This window comes from Strigops habroptila (assembly GCF_004027225.2).
Source record: "Strigops habroptila isolate Jane chromosome 13 unlocalized genomic scaffold, bStrHab1.2.pri S16, whole genome shotgun sequence".
Lineage (NCBI taxonomy): Eukaryota > Metazoa > Chordata > Aves > Psittaciformes > Psittacidae > Strigops > Strigops habroptila.
This window is the reverse complement of record NW_022651054.1, coordinates 6,049,734-6,068,942: the sequence shown is the minus strand read 5'-3', so window position 1 is coordinate 6,068,942 and position 19,209 is coordinate 6,049,734. Positions and strand designations below refer to the sequence as shown.

The following is a 19,209-nucleotide window of genomic DNA, read 5'->3' as shown; positions in this document are numbered from 1 at the left end:
CGCCTGTTTGGAGATGCTGGATGCCACATCTCACTGCTCTGCACAGCAAACGGCTACAGCACAAAGAGGCAGCAGCTTTAGCCTTCAGCCACCCGTGACTGACTCCAGTGATCAAAGCAGCAATAGTTTGAAGGCTACAACAGTATCTGAAGGGGCATCCTACGTATTGTAGGGCATGCCAAAAAATAAAATTACTATTTTCCCTGAGAGGGGGAAGGTTTTGAACTGGGGCTTCTGTGGTTTCTGTTGTTCCTTTATTCTTTTTTTAATTGCATTTTTTTACTGAACTTTCTGGGGCACTGCATTACGACGCACTCCGCAGAGCTAGTCCATGACAGTTCACCTTAAAGGATTAGGCAACCACAGAAAGTATTACAGCAATGCAGTTTATGTAGACCTGGAATGTATTCTCCAATGAGATTAACCTATCTAATAGGATTTGGGGAAGCTTTCAGGGCCATTAGGATGCCCCGTACATGCTAAAGGCTCCAGATGCTGTAACCATTTGATTTAATCTAATCAAGACTGCCTAGGTGTATTCTGTCAGTGGATGTTTCTGTCATTTTCATATTACATCTCAATAGACAACTTTCATCCAAGTTCCATCATGTACAAACAGGCAGACACATTTAAGGCTAATCTTCAACTCTAAGAGCCACTAATTATTAAAGCCTAGGTTTATAGCTGGTTATAGTCTATAATCCTGTATGGTATGGAGCATTCCCCTAAGTGCTGCTCAAGGGATGCTCAATGTCCCTACTTTCCTTTATTTTACCTCATAAACCATGGTATCCTGTCATTATTTGTCATCCTTTCTTAGGAGGAGCCCTCGGTGCCCCTGATTGCCAGGTGCTGAGCACATCAGCAGTGCTAAGGATCAAAAGAAAATAAAACCATTCTTATCCCAGCACTCTTGCCATGCAAACACACACAACCCGAGGCAGCCACAGGCCAGCATGTAATGGGAGAGCGTGGCTGGGCAGGGAGATGGAGGGGGCCTCTCTACAGACATCTCATTTGAGAAGCAAAGACGATGCTATAAATCGCACTGATGAGCACTTACCCTCTGGAAGTCAGCAAAACCCCTGTGAGGAATGAGCAAGTGCAGGAGCTACCAACTCCTCAGGGGTTTGTAGGCGCTAACAAAAACATTTCCTTTCTCCACAGGTTAAACAGAGATCTTCAATATACATTCTTTAAACCCCAGCCTGGAGACAAAACCAAAGGCCACCTCACAGGGTGGTGAGCATCCCTGGCTGACAGAGAAGTAGAGAAGGTGTCTAACACCCCCCTAAAAACCTACATGCATCAACTGACTGTCAACTATGCACACACAGGTTTCACCAAGCAAAGAAAGCACCTGCAAGTGAGAGGGAATGCAGCAACATCTGGAGCATCCAGCTGTGGCTTTGGCACATATTTCTGATTTGCCACCTCCATCCTTACAAACCGAGATCCTTAGGAATTAAGAGACAGCACTGAACAAAGTCCTGACAACCCCTTGAGGTGAATCTGCTTGCAGGTCCATCCAATGTCCATCCATGTCATTTTAAGCACAAAAGGAGCAGCTCTAGCACCAACTGACTTTAATCTGAATTGGGCTGGCTCAGCAACGCCGCAAATCTATTCAGCCCTCCCTTATGTTTATTTTTGAGGACTAGTTTAGGCATCTCTTCCTCTGCAATATTCATCAGAGGAAAGGAGCAAAGATGAAAGCCTGTAGCAGCCTCCGGGCAGGATTTGTCCAACCCTGTAATTCAGCCCTCTTAACAGACCAGAATTTGAGAGGTAGGGGCACCCCATGAAACATGAACCATTTCAGCTGATCCTAACTTATCAGGCTGCAAGGAAAGGATTCCTCATTCCCTGAGCACCTTTTCAGGCAACTTTTTTCTTAAATGAGTATTTTCCCCATTATTTTACAGTGAAAACTATATTTTTTAGAACCAAGGCTAAAAGGCCCAGTGCATACTACTGACAACTCAGAAACACCATGACGCTCCAAAAGCCTTCAACCCTGCCCATACAGAAATCCCACTGTCAGCAGCGTGGCCCTCTTGGCTTGCTTGTGCTACAGAATAAATACGATCACTCGTCCCATCAGGCTTGTGTAAAATCAACATACACCACAGGCACAGCACATGGTATATTTTTGTTTTAGGGGCTGGCTCCTGTATAGCAATTTGTGGTTGCAAACAGCTAGTGGAGGTTACAGAACCAGCATTTCAGGAGACACCAAAACAAAGTCAAGATGGATGCAAAGAGGCAGCGGCTCAGCACTGTGATGCAGAGGAGTTTCATTGATTTCATTGGCTTTATATTCAGGTGCAACGATCACCAATTTCCATCTTGGTGCACGTTGCCAGATACCAAATGTTCCCAATCCTGTGCCAAGGCACAGGAGATGGTAACAACCGCTGAGCACATCAAGTGAAATCTATCACTGGTACACACTAATAACTTCACATGCAAATTGACTGACTCATTCCAACTCTTTTCCCCGTAGCATTCACAGGAAAAGACAGGTTTAACTCTCAAATTCCCTCAAAATGCTTAAACACTACATATGTTTTTAAATGAGAATTATATCTGCATTCAGGAAGTTACTTTGGATGTAGGCTGGTCATGTTTTGTCACTTCTAGAAGCCCTGCCAGAAACAAGAGGCCCCATTGCCTTATTAAATCCATGGTATCAAGTTGTACAGATGCGAGCCTGGTTCTGCCACAGATGCTGCAGGTGACCTTGAGCAAGTCACGTAATGGCCCCAAGTCTGCCCTGGCCCACAGGAGAGCTCTCAGAGTTATTTCGTTTGTGCTCAGTGAATACAGTTGAGTGTTTGGGAAGAAAAGACTGAAGAAATGCAAATAGCTTCATGCTCTTTCACACTGCCACAGTCTAATCTTTCTTGCCTTAGTGTTTTTACAGTGCTTTTTTTTTTTCCTTCTTTCTCCCTTCCTGTGCAAAGGGTGCTTGTATAATAAAGGCTGTACAAGCTGCTGTAGGTTATGCCTTGATTCCTTTTGGCTCTCTCCTGGTTAACATCTCCCTCCTCCAGAGAGCTGCCTGGGCTTGGACAGGAGGGACCTGGAAGGGGTAGAGACTCAGGATTTTGGTCCTGAGAGCCCACCTTTTGATGGAGACTAATGCCAATTCCTTAACCTGCTGTTTGGCCACAAATTAAAAGCCATCCCAAAGCAGCCTCTAACTCACACAAAGTTGCCTAAATGAACCAAAAGCTGAACGCAACTCCTGTATCAAATCCAGCTGCTGCTTTAACAACAAATAACGCTGCTCAGCCCCATCACTGACTACAGAAGCACCAAGCACAAGCACAGCACTTCATTTAGCCCAGGGAAGCTGTGGCTGCCCCATCCCTGGCAGTGTTCAAGGTGAGGCTGGACAGGGCTTGGAGCAAACTGCTCTAGTGGAAGGTGTCCTTGCCCATGGCAGGGAGTTGGAATTGGATGAGCTTTAAGGTCCTTTCCAACCCAAACTAGACTGGGATTCTATGATTCTGAAGGAAATCATCTTTGGAAATTACTGAGAATAGGCTTAAACAGAGGATCAGATGACCCACCACTAGTTTAGACCTTAAAAATCTTAATTTTCTTCTGAGCTCAGGCTTCTGTGTCAACTTTGCAAACTCTCCTCTTTAACAAAGCTGACTTCAAAAAAACAAAAAGAGGAGCTATATCTGATCTCATCAGCCATTCTGTCTTTAAAGCAGTTGACTACAATCCGCACCAGACATACTTAGCAAACTTTAAAATACAGCCTCTCAACATTGTTACAATTAAGTCACTCTGAAATGTCATGAAAAGCAATCTAGTCCCATTAAAATCTTCACACTCATTAAAAAAGCACTTACAGACTCGAAAATGTTCCTAATACATTATTTAAAGACACAAGATGTACAGTGACTAAAAACCTTGTACAGAAAGGGAGTAGCAACAGTCTGCTTTAAAAAAAGCCTGTGTGCGTGTGTGTGCAAATTTGGGTTATCATTAGCTAATTGGGGAAGTGCAGGTAGAGGCAGTTTGTCAGACACTGGGTTTGGTCTGGAGCTTTTATTTATTTCATTCTTTTTCATTAAAGAATGAAAGAAAAGGGTGATTTTTTTAATGTAAGTGAAAAAGCCCATTGTAGGCAATTTATCATTATGCAGATGCCATATGCCAAAGCCATCTCTTTTCCTGGAAGGGGTAGGGAAAACCACAGACATCCTCCGGTACCAGACAGACAAAGCAGGGGTCACTTGTAGTTGTGCCTGTGAGGACTGGAATAGCAGGAACAAAGACAAAGGAGCTCACGCTGTAGCAAAGTCAATGTCCTCCTACAAACGCCGTATCTTTTTTTGATGTTAACAGCAGACAAAGGTATAAAATTTGCATCTTTATTGTGCCCACCACTAGATGAACCGTGTTCCTCCAGAGCCCCAGAGCAATGGAACAGCATGTGCTGCTTCCAGCAAAAGCTCTCGCTTCTCCCTGCACCTCAACTCATTTAAATACTTTGATTTTAATAAGGTTTCTCACAATTTTGACCCCTGCAAGAAGGGAAGCAGGCTGCAGAGACACTGAGACTATAGAAAAGAAATACCATTTGAATGAGTTGAAAGAACAAGGAAGAATCTGAACTGATGGATAATTGCGAGAGGAATCCCCCTGTTTTCATCAACAGTAGCACGAAGCCTCTTATTTCAGTAACTTAAAACCAAATTTGGGGGATGGAGCAAAGAAAACCATTATTTACTTGCAGAGAAGGAGGGGCAAGAGCTCCTTTGAAATTGCCCACATCCTATAGAAGTTTCCAGCCAATCAACAATGAAAATCTCATTCAATCTAAGTCAACTTTCTGAAGAGCTTCCTTCTCCTCAAGCCACGACCCCTTTGGGAAGCAGTCCTGTCCTCCCAGGCAGTGTGGTTCAGGAAGAGCATGAGGGCTTAGACCCACCTGCCAGATGCTTCCAGGTATATCTCTGCCCTTTCCCCACAAGGACATAAGGCAGCACTGACCCAGTCGGAGCAGTCGCCTCGCTGGGTGCTCTGACAACAGCCTGCACTGAAGGTCTAAGGGAGATAAAAACAAGCTCTGCATAATGAGTCTACCCAGACTAATGAGGCACCTGCATACGTTGTGACGGGGGATCTCCTGAGTCATGCTCTTTCGCAGCCTTGATCCGTGTCTCTTCCACAAACACTTCAAGCAGATTTCCAAACCCACACGCGCTTCTCACACCCACCCAGAGGTGATGATTTCCACAGCTCGCTGCCTGCTCACAGGAAGAAATATCTTCTTCTGCCTGTTTTGAGCCTCCACACTTCATCAGACTCCTATAGGTCTTGTACGAAGAAGAGCTTGAACAGTCACTCTCCATCTACCTTACTCATGACTCTATCAATGTTTATCACATCCCTGTTTAATCATCCCTTTTCCAGAGAGCTCTACTCTGCTCACCCATTCCCTACACTGAAGGTATTTTCTCTATGATCATCACCTTCACAGACCATCTCTGTACCTTTTCCAGTTTTATTACACCCTTTAGAGATGGAGGACACATTTAAGACACAGCATCCATGGATGTGTACAGCGATGTGATGACATTTCCTTCTTCTTCTCTTGCTTCTGCTCAACAAGTCCTCATATTCCATTTATTCTATGAATGTTCTTTAGCCCTGAACTTGTGTTTCCTTAGGACTGTCCTCGGATGGCAGAGGAAGAGTTGTGTGGAGGTTATATATCAACAAAACGAGTGCCCTTCCTCTGCCCATCTGCAGCTCTGGAGTGCTTGGACTCATGGTCCAACATCTAATGTAGGTGGGACGGAGCAGCACTGGAGGCATGTATGTCAACAGGGCCAGGATCCATCCCACGCTGCTCCTGAGCTTTGACCAACCTGGGTTAAGACATTAGAGTTGAAGCACACTGAAGCACTAAGAGGTATCATAATGTTTCATTACTCAAGATCCACAGTGAACATACTCAAGGGACATGCGAACACTTGGTGACTGCAGGCACTGGCTATATGTCTGGTTCAGGCTGCAAACCCCAGAACTGTAATACTCATTAGAATACTGTTACTGCTCAGCTAAAGTGTCAGAATAAGATTCAGCTTTTGACACCCTCAAGAGGGGGGCTAGAAAAGCCATGACTACACTACGTGAACGAGTTTCTCTTAGGGAATAATGAGTTTATCTTAAAGAAAAGCCCATTGGAGGTAATTTATTATAGTTAATGCAGGCTAGAGAAGGGAGGGGGGCAAAGCACAGGAAAGAAAAGAGATGAAAGAGAGAAGAACAAGCATCTTTTACAAATGGCAAAGACCTGAAATAATGTCATTTTAACTGCTGAATGCACTTCAGCTTTCAAGAAAATCAGTCATGTCGACTCGCAGCTTCTTGAGTCACAGACAGCACAGCTGCTTCTCAAATAAGCTCTCCTTAGCTCCCCATCTTCACCTTCCAAATCATGCTCCTGCTTCAAACATGTCCCTGGGCCCCTTCTGAACAAAGGTCAATTAAAGGGAACAGCCTGATCCTGTTGTGACATGGACCATTACTCACTAGTGACCCAGTCCACAGCACTGACTGGTTTTCCCTTGTGAAATGACTATATCTGAACTTGGGCCTCTAGAAACACAAGTCTCTTATAGATCTTAACCTATGAATATTCCAGCAAAAGCTCCTGTAACCATTCTCCCTGGAAAGCCAAAGGAAGCCTTCTAAAATAATGACTGTCTTTATATAAGGCTTATCTTTCAACAACATCCTTCTCAGCCATGCTCCTTCCAGGAGAAAATCCCATCCCCACAATCCCATCCTCTCTCACACACTGACCGACCCCATTCAGGTTTTTTTTAGCAGACCTTAACACTTGATGCAAATAGAAAAATGTCACAGGGTATAAAATAGGTAAGAATAGTCTGGGCATATTTTATTACAGTGCTTTATCACTTAACACACAATGGAGGCATGTATTGTGAAATGCCACACACCCCTGAAGGTGCAATACTTTATTTTAGTACAATGCGACAGTTTCACAGGAGAACAGCTTATTTTAACCTCAGCTCAAGTCATTTCCAAAAATGCAAAGATAAAAGCTAGTCCCTATAAGAAACGTGCTATTATGAGGATGCAGGCAACTAGCTACAGCTAGTCCTCACATGGCTTAAGTACCTGAACTTGAACTTCCAAACAAACAGGCAGGGGTTGGTACACATATACAGCAGTCTCTGTTTCACTCCTGCACCACTCCCAGTGCTGGGGGATTCCCACAGCTCTAAGATTCATGTTGTGAAAATGGTTCTAAAGCCAAGGAGGAGGTTTAGCTAATTAAGAGAAGGGACCATCCCACCAGCATATGAAAATGAGCATGGAGACTTCATCCATCAGTGCAATGCACTGACTGCCACATGCCCCGGTATATACACAGTGCCTGGGTACATGTGGATTTGGGTGCTAAGAGAGCACCAGAACCTGCAGTTGGATTGGGATGGACCTAAGACAAATGCTGGGAACTCAGCATCAAGGAAATACTCCAGGGAAATTCCCAGCAGACACACATCTGGAGCTACCAGCTCCCAATTCTGCACACCTATAGGGATGTTAAAACCTGCCATGTACAGTAGTCTACTCAAGAGTACGCAATCATACATATACTTCTAAAAATATTAGTTAACAAAACCTGTCAACACAACAGGGACTTTCTGCCTTCTGTTCTGAGCAGCCACTTCCACCAGGCCCATCTTGTATCTATTACGACAAAGCCAAAAATTTTCTACAAATCAAGTAACTACATAACAAAGAGGAAAATAAAAACCTAAACTGTGTAACAGTAATGTTCAGTCTCATCCCACTCTCCATTTCCCGCTTCTCCAACACATTGTTTCCTTTCTGCTCCCCCATACCAGATTTCAAAGAATATTCATCTTTACCACCCCGAGAGGACAAATGAGGCTGCCCATAGCAGGAAACGACCTTCAGCCTCCTCCAAAGACAACAGTAAACAGCTCTGCTGTCTGAACAGGCCACTGCAATCAGACTTGACCAAAAACATCCAAAAAACCCCCCATAAAATCTAAGGAACAGATCCTACCTGAACTGGATGCAAGCAAACTACACACGGAAACACCTGCACAGACTGGGAAGAGATCCCATTCCTGCGCAGAAACATCCCAGGGTCAAAAGGGGCTGGGAGTTGAGCCCATGGACAAACCGGCTCTGGTGCTATTCTGCCACCTCAGAAAACCTTGTTGGCTCAACATCCTAGTTGGTCATCATCCTGTCCTAGAGGGAAGGATAAAGGGGTCTGAGCATGCGGCAGGGATAGCAGCACGAATCTTGACTGTGAATGCAGCAGGAGTAGAGCTGGCCCCAAAATGACTTGCCCATCTCTCAAATATCATGAGGACTATACTTTAGCCTTTAGAGCAGCAAAGGTTACACCTCTGGAGGGGAACCCTTGGTCTGTGGGACTGTGGCAATTCTCTGCATCACTGTGAGAAAGCACTGAGGACAGCTCTGGAGAGATCTCCATATCCTCACACGCCAGCAGTGCATCCTCGCACTGGAGGCTTTGCTGAGGTAAAACCAGAAAATAAAGCAAACACAGTTAAGTCCAGGACTGAACAACTCGTGAGGAAGCACTGGAGCATGGCACATACACCTGCGTGTAGGGGGAAACGCAGCTCTTCCATTGCCACCATTACCCATGTCCAGCTCCTCCAACCACAAGCCTCAACTCTCTGTTACTCATTCGTGATACTCACATTTACTCCAACAGATGACTTTGGATTCCGTCTCAAATTATTTACTTTTATGTGCTTCTAAATCTCATCTATTACTAAAATAGTTTGCTTTGTAAACAAGTGTCTTTCCCAGGAAAGCAAGGTGAGGAACAGGTATGGCCCTGAGGGCATCCGCCAGTCAAGCAAGCACCTCACCACGAGAGCAGGGGTTGCTACAAGAGCATGTCCAATGGGCAGGTATCTGCCTGGGTCAGTGCCATGGGAGATCTTGTTTCATGGCAAAACAATTGCTCATAAAAATTCCATTTCAGTTACTATAACTTAATATTGTCCAAATGAAAGCCCTGGGGCTACAACTGAACCCCAGGTGACTCTATTGAGCTGAAGGGCATTTTTTGTTTTTTTTTATTTTGGGGGTTTTTTTTTGTCTTGCCTTTTTATTTTATATATTCATTGATCTGAGCAAACATAATAATCACCATCTGTTGTGAACACAGCTGGAATGAAAAAAAACAGAGGATCACATGCAAGGCTGGTGCAAACCAGCACAATTCCTCTGACCCCAGCATGTCCATTAACACTCAGGTAAAGTGTTTCATGCAATTTCTGTCTGAAATTGCTCCTAACATTAAAAATGCACCTTTAGCCAGAGGGGTTTTAGTTTGGTTTTCTTTTGTGGTGCAGGGCTGCTTTTTGTTTCCTTTTGTTCTAATACTCTCGTACACTAAGTGGAAAAGGATCTCAGATCTTGACATCCCACTTCACTAGAAAGATGTCACACGCAGCCACATCCGTGCTCTGTCCGCCGAGTCAGGCAGCCAAGCACCTCCTCAGCCCCCTCCATTACCCGCCTGAGACGCTGAATAAATTCCCTCAGCTCCTACAGAGGGTAAAAACAACAAAACACAAGCAGGAATGTTTAATGACTCAGCGCCAACGGAAAATAAATGGCTTAAAAACACAAGTGCTTTTCAGGAAAGCAAGCTCTCTGCTGCTGGAGAAGGAGCTGAAGCTCACTGGATCTTTAATCACTGCAGTTGCCCTTGCCACCAAGCATGGCGAATAGCCCAGTGCCTCCACCACGGAGACCTGGCAGGAGGCAATGCCCCAAGTGCTTGAGATCCACTTCAGTTCCCCAGGGACCTGCCTGCCGGGTTCCACTGCACCAAGCCAGGGAACCAAAGGGACCCTGTGGTTTTGCAGATGCACTGGGTGCACGCAGATATAGACAAGGCGGCCTCATGGATGAGGGTGAGCAGAACACACCATGCCCGTGGTCACTGCTGGCACAGTAAAAACAGCATCACTGGAGCCAAAGGTTTAACCAAAATCCAATCCATACAGTCCTGAATCATGGACATAGTCTTCCTAGGGACACAGACCAACTCACATCCAGACTGCTCAAGGATAAATCAGGGAAATAGGCTTTGAAGAAGAAGAAAGAAGTCCTGTCCCAGTGTTTTCTTCAACTGCTTTACATCTTGCAAAATGCTTTCATAACTAATGTGAGCCCCGCTCACATTAGCAGTGAGGCTGAAGAGAGAGGACAGACTGGGAATAGGTGTCACCTCTATCCTCCCAAATTGCTACGTTACCTTCATTCCCATTTCAGTCTAACTTCTGCAGCCAGAATACTAACAGCACTAGAGAACAGTATACAGACCACCTAGAGTCCAGGACGAGACTCTTCAAATGGTTAGAGGAATTGATTTTCAGCAACAGGGGGATTTTTGCTGGATTTGGAGCATTTTTATGGGTTCTGGTGAAAGCTGGCACTGAAACGATGCAGGACTTCAAGTGGAACAGGATCTCTCATATCACGGGAACAGGAAACAAACTGTATGAAAGCTCAGATGTGATGCAGGATGAATAGCAATTGGTTTCTATCTCTGGTTATTATTACACTTCTTCTAAAGCATAATCAGACTGATCTCAAACCTTCATGTTGTCACAGGTTCCCTGGACAAGCAGGATTATTTTGGTATTAATCCTTTACTAGATTTAGCAGTGCTTCAGACACTGGAACTCTGCATGAGAGCCAATCTCACTGGTCTCTCCACCTGACTTTTCTTGGCTCTCTCTCCAAGTACTGGCAGGTATTTATAAGACCCTGGCATCATTCAGCCCAAGGCAATTAGCATTATTTTCTACAAAAGGACTTTGAGTGCATGCAACTGTACCATAACACTGTTCACATTGCACTCATCAGCCTAACAGACAGGGGTTACATTACCTACTACTTTATAATACACCTATTCTGCACATTTTTCCTGGATAACACTAAGCCTTGCGGAGTCCTTGGGGAGCCTTCTCACTGACGAGGTGGATCTGGCTGTAAAAGGCAGAATGACCTAAAATCTGAGGCTTAAAGTGTTGTGTAACCTTTGAAATTAAATAAATAAATAAAAAATTACAAATTAAATTTCCAAATAAACCAGAACCTCCGGGGAAGAGCCTCAGCTCAATACTCGGAAGCCTTTAGCCGCATGTTTCCAGCTAACATTTAATATAGCTGGAAGGCTAAATCCCCTCCTCTCAAGCAAGAATATGGCCTTTAGGTTTCCCATCCCAAGGGATTAAGAATGGAGAAGTGGGTTATTTGCATTTACACTCAAAAAATGTGTATTGCTAGATTCTGAAAGAAAAAACAAGTAAATACTAACACCCTCCTTCAATTTTACCCAGCAAAATCAAGAGTGGACAAGCAAAACAGCTGTCAAGATAAATCATACAATGCCTCATTGTCAGACCACTTCTATTACTTTACAGTTCAAGACTTCGGGGAGACCTCTCTACCAGCAAGGACAGATTTAAAATATATATTATTAATAATAATAGTAATACTAATACAATTAAAACCAAAGCCAAACAAATAACAACCCTAAATTTCCCACCTTCACGTTGCATCAAGCATCTAATAGTAGGTACAATAAGGCTTCCTGCAACCCAACAGTACCAACCATGTGGGATAAAGTCTGATTTCACATTTGGTGGGCCAGGTTACTTTATGGCATCCAGAGCCAATGCCACAGCAGGGATTTCCCCACCTGTCCAAAACACAAGAAAATCCCTAGTATCACCACATCAGTAGAGCATTGCAGCCTGGCTTGGGCTGATTTGAGGCAGAGGAAGGTTTTTCTTATCTCTTCTCTGCCCTGCAAAGGAAGGCCAGAGGAATCAGCAGTGGTTTTTCTTCTTTGTGTACCATGAAATCTAAAATCCCCAGTGCATTTGAAATACAAGTATGCTTCTGTCCCTACATAGCCTAAACTTTATCCTGTACAAAAGATGATCACAAAGGCAAAATTCAGTTCAAGCTCTCTGTTTTCACAGCAATACTGAGAATAAAAGGTGCAAACAACCCAGAAGGAAATGGGGTTGACCTGTCCCTCGCTCTCTCTTCAAACACTAACTTCATCTGCGGCTCTCAGCGCAACAGACTGTTTTATCAGCAGCAGGTCTGCCTTATCCAGGGCACCACCTAGATATTACACCTAATTTCAGAGGCAGAGAAAATACAGGCTCTTGAAAAGGTTGCAAGGCAGCGGGCTTGAGCCCTGGGGAGTGACCGGACGGTTCCCATCAGCTCGAGGCACATGGTGCCATCACACAAAAGCCGAAAATGAGACCTTACGTACCCATGCATACACACACAGACACACAGGGAAAATTGCTATCAATTATGCTAGTTAATTATACATTATAATAGAATTAGAGTAAACCCTCCTCATTATCTCCTGGTTCAGACCCTGCTCCGCAGCAAGCTGACCACATGCTGTACTAATGCCAATAGCCCTTTTGCATTAACCTTTATCTGCGCCTCGCAGCTTCGCTGTTTGCTATGCGTATCGGGCTTGTTTTGACCTTGCTCCTGGCTGACCTTTCATTGAAATCTAACATTTGTAGCAGTCCTGGAGATTGGCTCATCTCCCACGGTGTTGCAACCACGATACATCTTTCTACAGGATCTAAAACACAAGGACGTCTTGTTTTCGCCTTGTTACTGGGCTCCTCGCCTGCCGTCGGAGGTCCTCTGCCCTTCGCGTTTCTCAGAGAGGCTATGACATTACCAAGACAGTTTACAACTGCTGCTGTATGTTCAGTTATTAAAAGGAAATCCTGAGGGACGTTTCATTATTATTATTTCTACTACTATTTTACACAGAGGCTGTCAAAAAGGGATAATTATATACATTCCTACGAGCAGCAGCACCGAGTACCCTGGCTGTGCCTCTCGCTCTCATAGCCTCTGCGCAGGATACCGAGCCCATGAACCATCCTGCATCCCCAAAACTGTGATCGCAGCAGATTAAGGGGCCTTTTACGTCTGTGATTCACTGCTGGAGGAAGCAGTTTGCTGCTGGATATTCAGAGTGATGGTGTTTAGCACAGATGCCTGTGTGGGAACCTGGACTCCCGCGAGCGACACATCCTTAAGCATCTCTGACAGGTCCTGACTCCACAGACTTGTACTGCGGGGACAGAATCATCTTTGTGCACAGGAGGAAGCCATGACCTGCATAATATTTGTTCTGCAAAGTAAACATGCTCTATTTTTACCTTTCTATTTTTTATTTTTTAAGAAAATAGAGAAAGGAACCCAGAATAAAGTTCTGTTTTGACAGATTACAGAGAAAAACCCATCAGGAGGAGGAAGAGTCCTTCCAAAGAGGGCAAAGTCCCAAATGCCACACAACTGATTTGACACAGCAGTGCAGTAAGGACAACAATTTCAATTCCCAGGGGCACAGGGAGCATGGTTTAACAGTTTCCTCCTTTCCCACTACAGTAATAACAAAAGCCACAAACAGCATCCTGGTTTCAACCTCTGCTGTGTGTTCCCTGTAACATTCCCCATCGATTTCCAGGAGGGTTTAGGTGTCACAGATGAAAATCACATTTGTGAGGGAAGGTCCAGGAGCAGGTTTTTGGCTGGTTGGGTTGTTAGAAAAAAAATAAGGGGTAAATAAACCCCAAAGATTAAAAGAAAAAAGAGTGACTGAAGGTTTAGCTCAAAAATGGTTGAAGCTTCCAACTTGGCAAAGAGAGGTATTAATAATAAAAATAATAATCCCCTCACAAAGTTCATAAAAACAACAATTAAGCTAAACTCACAAATAAGTGCATCAAGAAATGTGCTTTACGAGAACTTCCTCTGTGGTACAAGTGTACTGTATCCAAGTCAAAACCAACATGGTTACTGAGAGGTGGCAATGCCAGTAGCTGAGGATGAGACACACCAAGTGCTTCAGAAACCAGATGAATTTGTGCTATTAAGCAGATCTGGTAATGGTCCCATGCATACACCACGAGGCAGAGCACACTAACCGCCTCCCCGGGTTCACTCTGTATCACAAAACCCACTGCCAGGCACTGGGATGAACCCCAGCATCTCCCCACCTGCCCCTCAACACCCACTGAAGGCACAAGGTAGATGCAGACCTCTCCTGCCTTCTTGCAGTCAGACCAGCACATGCCACTACCACGAATCACTGTGATGACGGGAAAAGAGCTTCTTTTTTTACCCTGACCCTTACTTCTCCCGACATATCCAGCTTAAACAACTCAACATTTAAGGATCATCAACAAAAGTCACAAATAGCTGTATTTTAAAAAATTGCTTTAACATTTTAAACCCTCAAATGTCATCCAGAATAACTGCAGTCAGCTTGAAAAGATGGTATTTTTCACTTTGCAGATGGCCATTGGAAGACCTGTGCTTGGTTTATGTCTCACTTTCAAATGGCATCACTTCTGCCTTTGCAAGGGAAACTCTTCTTTCTTCAGTGAGGTTTAGTGAATGGAAAGAAAGCAATACTCTGAGGCCAAGGAAATTGAAGGCCATGCCACTCCATCCTTAGGGAACCAGGGAGCTCTAGGAAAAGCCTCTGGGAGACAAACACTGTTTGCAGCAGGAGCAGAAAGGACGAATCCAAGCCCATGTCACCAGCCAGAAAGCGGTGAACCTGCTGCTGTGTCCAACAGAGCCTCTCCCCTCCTCCTTCTGCTGTGCTCTTCTCCAGCACCTTCCCAGAAGTGAGATAATCTGGCCTTTAAATAGGGTGCACGGAATTTGACCCCAAATCCGCAGAGCAAGGGGAAATGGAGCAAGCAGGCCAGTGTGTCAGGTGTTGGGAGGAGATGCTCTCTTAGTACCTTCTAGGTTTTGAAAAGGCTTTTTGTGCATTAGATCCACCCTTTCTTTAATACTATGAGGACAAAACTGCACTTACGGGGGAAAGGAGCATAAAAAAGGTAATAAACATTTAACGATCCAATAATTGGTTATATCAGAGTAATCACTGTTCAGTAATTAACTCCCATTCCTGCTCGCTCATTTGATATTTTCTGTACCCTTTGATAGGTTCCTGTGACTATCAGCATTCCTTAGAAACTCTTACACTGAAACCTTTTGATGAAGCTAAAAAGCAACGATACCATTAATCACTACACACGTCCCAGTGGCTTTCACACTGTCTGAGACGGGGCCTTTCCTCTCTGCACATCACTCCTCAGCTGTCTTCAACACAGCCACTTGGATTTGAGATTTTCTCCCTTGCTTCTTCATGTTACAGGAGAAATGAATCAGTTGTATATTTTCTGTGCCAAAGGGGGAGCAGGAAAGCACACCAACATAAAATAACATCTTGAAAGATAACAAAAAATAATTACATTGCAGCAGTATGGAAGAATATGGGTAACAGCTGGCATGTTGTTGCAATGTACAGCTAGGATTAAACTCAAGTTAGTGTCATTTCCAACTAACTGTCCACGGTAAGCAAGAGAAGACAGACATTGGGCTTCTGCTGTAGCCCTCCACAACCAGTCCTTTCTAACTCGAAGCCACACAAAGCACTGGGGGAATAGGGCGTGCTGGCACAGCTTCATTTCAACCACAGCAATCATACCATAGCTTAGGAAAGAGGATGAGGGCTCTCCTTGCAAGAGTTCCCAGATAACTAGCTTTATCCCAGGGGGTACTTCTCCAACTCTGATGCTAAATCTAGCCAACAGCGGTAAGTACTTCAAGACAACCCCATATAATAGAAAGAGGCTTCATTTATGGTCTTTAAACATTAAAAAATACATTACACAATTTACTTCTCCAGGGTAACAGCTCTGTGATTTAACAGCTCTAAATTTGTTTAAGAAAAATTATGATATAGAAATGCTGACTTGTGGGGTTTTTCCAAAGTAGAGAGATTATTGCCTGGGCAAAAAAGGCAAGCTAAATTCAAGTTACTTTTGAGGGAGTGGATTTTGATGTCAGTCACAGCAGCACAGAGCCAAAGTAATGCCATGGCTTTTCCTCATACACTGCATTTACTGCAGCCAGACATGTGTTCAACCAAAAGTTCCTTCTCAAGACAAATATTTGCTGAACTTAAAACTAGTACAGCTATTTTTTCCCCCTGAAGGAATCCTTTACTATACATTTATTTCCAAATGCCACCATTTTATACCAAATCAGACCTGCTGCTTGCAGTGGAGCTGCTTTTGGCTGCGAGGCTCTTTGAGCAAGAGGTGCTTTTGTTCCAAAACATACACACCTCCATCAGCATAGATCACATAGAGCAGTAACTTCTGCTTCAAAGGTTTGAAAGGATCAGGGGTCACAAAAGAACACAAGAAAAAAGACGACATTCTTCACAATTCAAATATTCTGTCCCAATTGTCAGTATTATGCAAGATGCTGGAATTGCAACACCATGTTCCTGACTGCTGCTATGTAAATTCATGAAATGAAAGTCTGCTAGCACAAGGAATACTGATATTGAACATGAAATATCAAGTTAATCAAAAACACGTGCATGAAGCAGTCAATTATGCCCTGCACCAGCTAGTGGGATTTCCTAAAGCATGCTGACTTGGAGCAAAGGCATTCGCAGAGCTGAACTGGAGGGAACGGAAGTCGTTTTTATGTTACTCATGCACTTGAAGGCATTAAGTAGTGATGGGAAGGGAGGGAGACAGGGAAACAGATTGAAAGGGGCAGAAAAATTACAGAGAGCTCCTTGCCATTAATGGAAAAATAACTGCAGAGTGCTGTAACAGATTTCTCCTCTTTTGTATGCATAGGAATATTTATTTAATCAATGTTCTGTAACAAAACAGGCCTCTGGTGAGCTATTGTGGAGAGTGAACTCCATTCAGAGAGTGGTGATTTGAATCCTGCCACCTGTTTAGCTGGTATTGGAGAAAGCAACAATATGTGGCTGGATGAGAAGGTGTCTGCACAAGGTGGGAGGATGAAACACCCCCAGAAGCTTCCCAAGGTAATTACCCAAAGTAATGCGACTTGCCAGGGAAATTTTGATGACTCGCCATGAACAGAACTTACTGCAAGCAAAGCTGCAAAGTTCACCATTTCTTTTAGGGAGAAATAAAATTCAATCCAATGCAGTACAGAATTCAGATTGCCAGAGTTTGTGTCGACAGTGTACGTTACACCCAGGCCAGAATCTGTGCTTGAATACAACGTTATCTGCTAGACCAGGTTGCTCCAAGCCCCTGTGCCCAACCTGGCCTTGAACACTGCCAGGGATGGGGCAGCCACAGCTTCTCTGGGAAAAGTCTGTGCCAGCGCCTCAGCACCCTCACAGGGAAGAGCTTCTGCCTCAGAGCTCATCTCAGTCTCCCCTCTGGCAGGTTAAAGCCATTCCCCCTTGTCCTGTCCCTACAGGCACTTGTCCAAAGCCCCTCTCCAGCTTTCCTGCAGCCCCTTTTGGCACTGGAGCTGCTCTAAGGTCTCCCCTTCAGGAGCCTTCTCTTCTCCAGGCTGCCCCAGCCCAGCTCTCTCAGCTTGGCTCCAGAGCAGAGCTGCTCCAGCCCTCGCAGCAGCTCCGGGGCCTCCTCTGGACTCACTCCAGCAGCTCCACGTCCCTGTTGTACTGGACCTCGCTCCAGCAAGTCCAGAGGAGGGCCACAAAGATGATCAGAGCACTCCATTTCAGTCTCACTGCCATTCCCTATGGTCGCCCAGCCCAGCTGCCTGCTGGGGCTTTTCCAGCACATCCAGGTGTCCCCTGCATCCCATGGGCAGATGCTGAGCTGCATCAGGAGGCAGCGTTCAGAACGCATCTTGGTCCTATTGCTCCAGGAGCTGTCTCACCACAGACCCGACTGCCTGAAGGCCTCAAAACCAAGAAACCCAAAGCCTCCCTAACAAGCTTTCCCTCAAAATAAACTGATTTTTAATAAGTCACTGTTCCAAAGTGTGGCATTAAGGATATATTTATGTGTATAACTAGTAACATCCACTCCTCACTGCACTTAGGCATATACTCAGCTTAAGTGCACCGTGCTATGATTTTTAACAACATATTCAAGCACTGTCTTAAAGCGGGACTGATTTAAACATCTGCATAAATACTGTCCTTAAATAAAGCCCTGATAAGGGCTTACTACAAAACCTGGGGATGTCAATGGCCATCCCCAGGCCAATTTCTCCTGGCCTAAGTTTCTTTCTCATTTCTGCACTGTTTACTGCAGAAACACGCCATATAATGTGAACCTCATGTTCATTTTCCACAAACCTTATCACAAAGCAGCTTTGCTCTTACATTTGTTACACGAGGATTAAAAACCCTGCATTTATTTATATTTATAGGCCAGTTAGTAACACAGATATACCAGTTTTATGACATATTACACCCGCAGACCCTGGCATTAATGACAGATTTAATTTGTTTATCACCATCACAGCTGCCAGACTTAGTAATACAGCCTTTAATATTTCTCATAGGTGGAATGACAGCTTCTTCCCTATTCTGCAATGGATTTAGGGAAAGGTATTACCATAAGCTAGCCTTGATATCCACCACACCTGGGACAGATAATATTGTAAGTGATTTAAAACTGAAGCAAGCCATAACTAAGCAACACTTTTACATACTTATTAATCATAACAGTATAAAGCACTAATCAGAATTTCACTGGGTTACCCTTCACATCAGATTGCCTTAATGAAGCGACTGCTGTCAACAATTTTAAGGCAAAATTATAGCTTTATTTTTTAAAAGGTGGCTGACAATAATACAAGTGCCTTCAGTTACCTAAATATGCGTTCCAGCCAGGTCCCTGCTAAATGTGTATAAGCATTGGTGTTTTAATGTCCTACAGTTAAATTATGTAGATATTTTATGTTAACCACTTACTATTTGAGCATCCTGCAGGTGCTAATTAAGTAGCCAGGCAATCTCTAAAGAGGGAAAGTATTATTAAACCCATTTTGCAAACAGGAAAACTCAGCTACAGCAAAACTACAGCTCTAGCTCAAGGTGACACCTAAGCACGCATTTGACTTCACACTAAATACAAGCTCACACATCAGCACTGTCCCCACAGGCCTGCTTTTCTCCGTCAACAAATCCAAATCTACAAGCCCGGATGCAGCACCTCCCATGAGCATACACATGGATTCAAGCCCAAATCCAAATCCATCCTTATTCAGCACAACCAC

At 44.2% G+C, this 19,209-nt stretch overlaps 1 protein-coding gene across 5 annotated transcripts in view; it reads right to left on the bottom strand.

The window, feature by feature from the left end:
- The window catches only part of AUTS2 (activator of transcription and developmental regulator AUTS2), a 753,203-nt gene that overhangs the window by 718,752 nt on the left and 15,242 nt on the right, over positions 1-19,209 (bottom strand). The window lies entirely within an intron of this gene.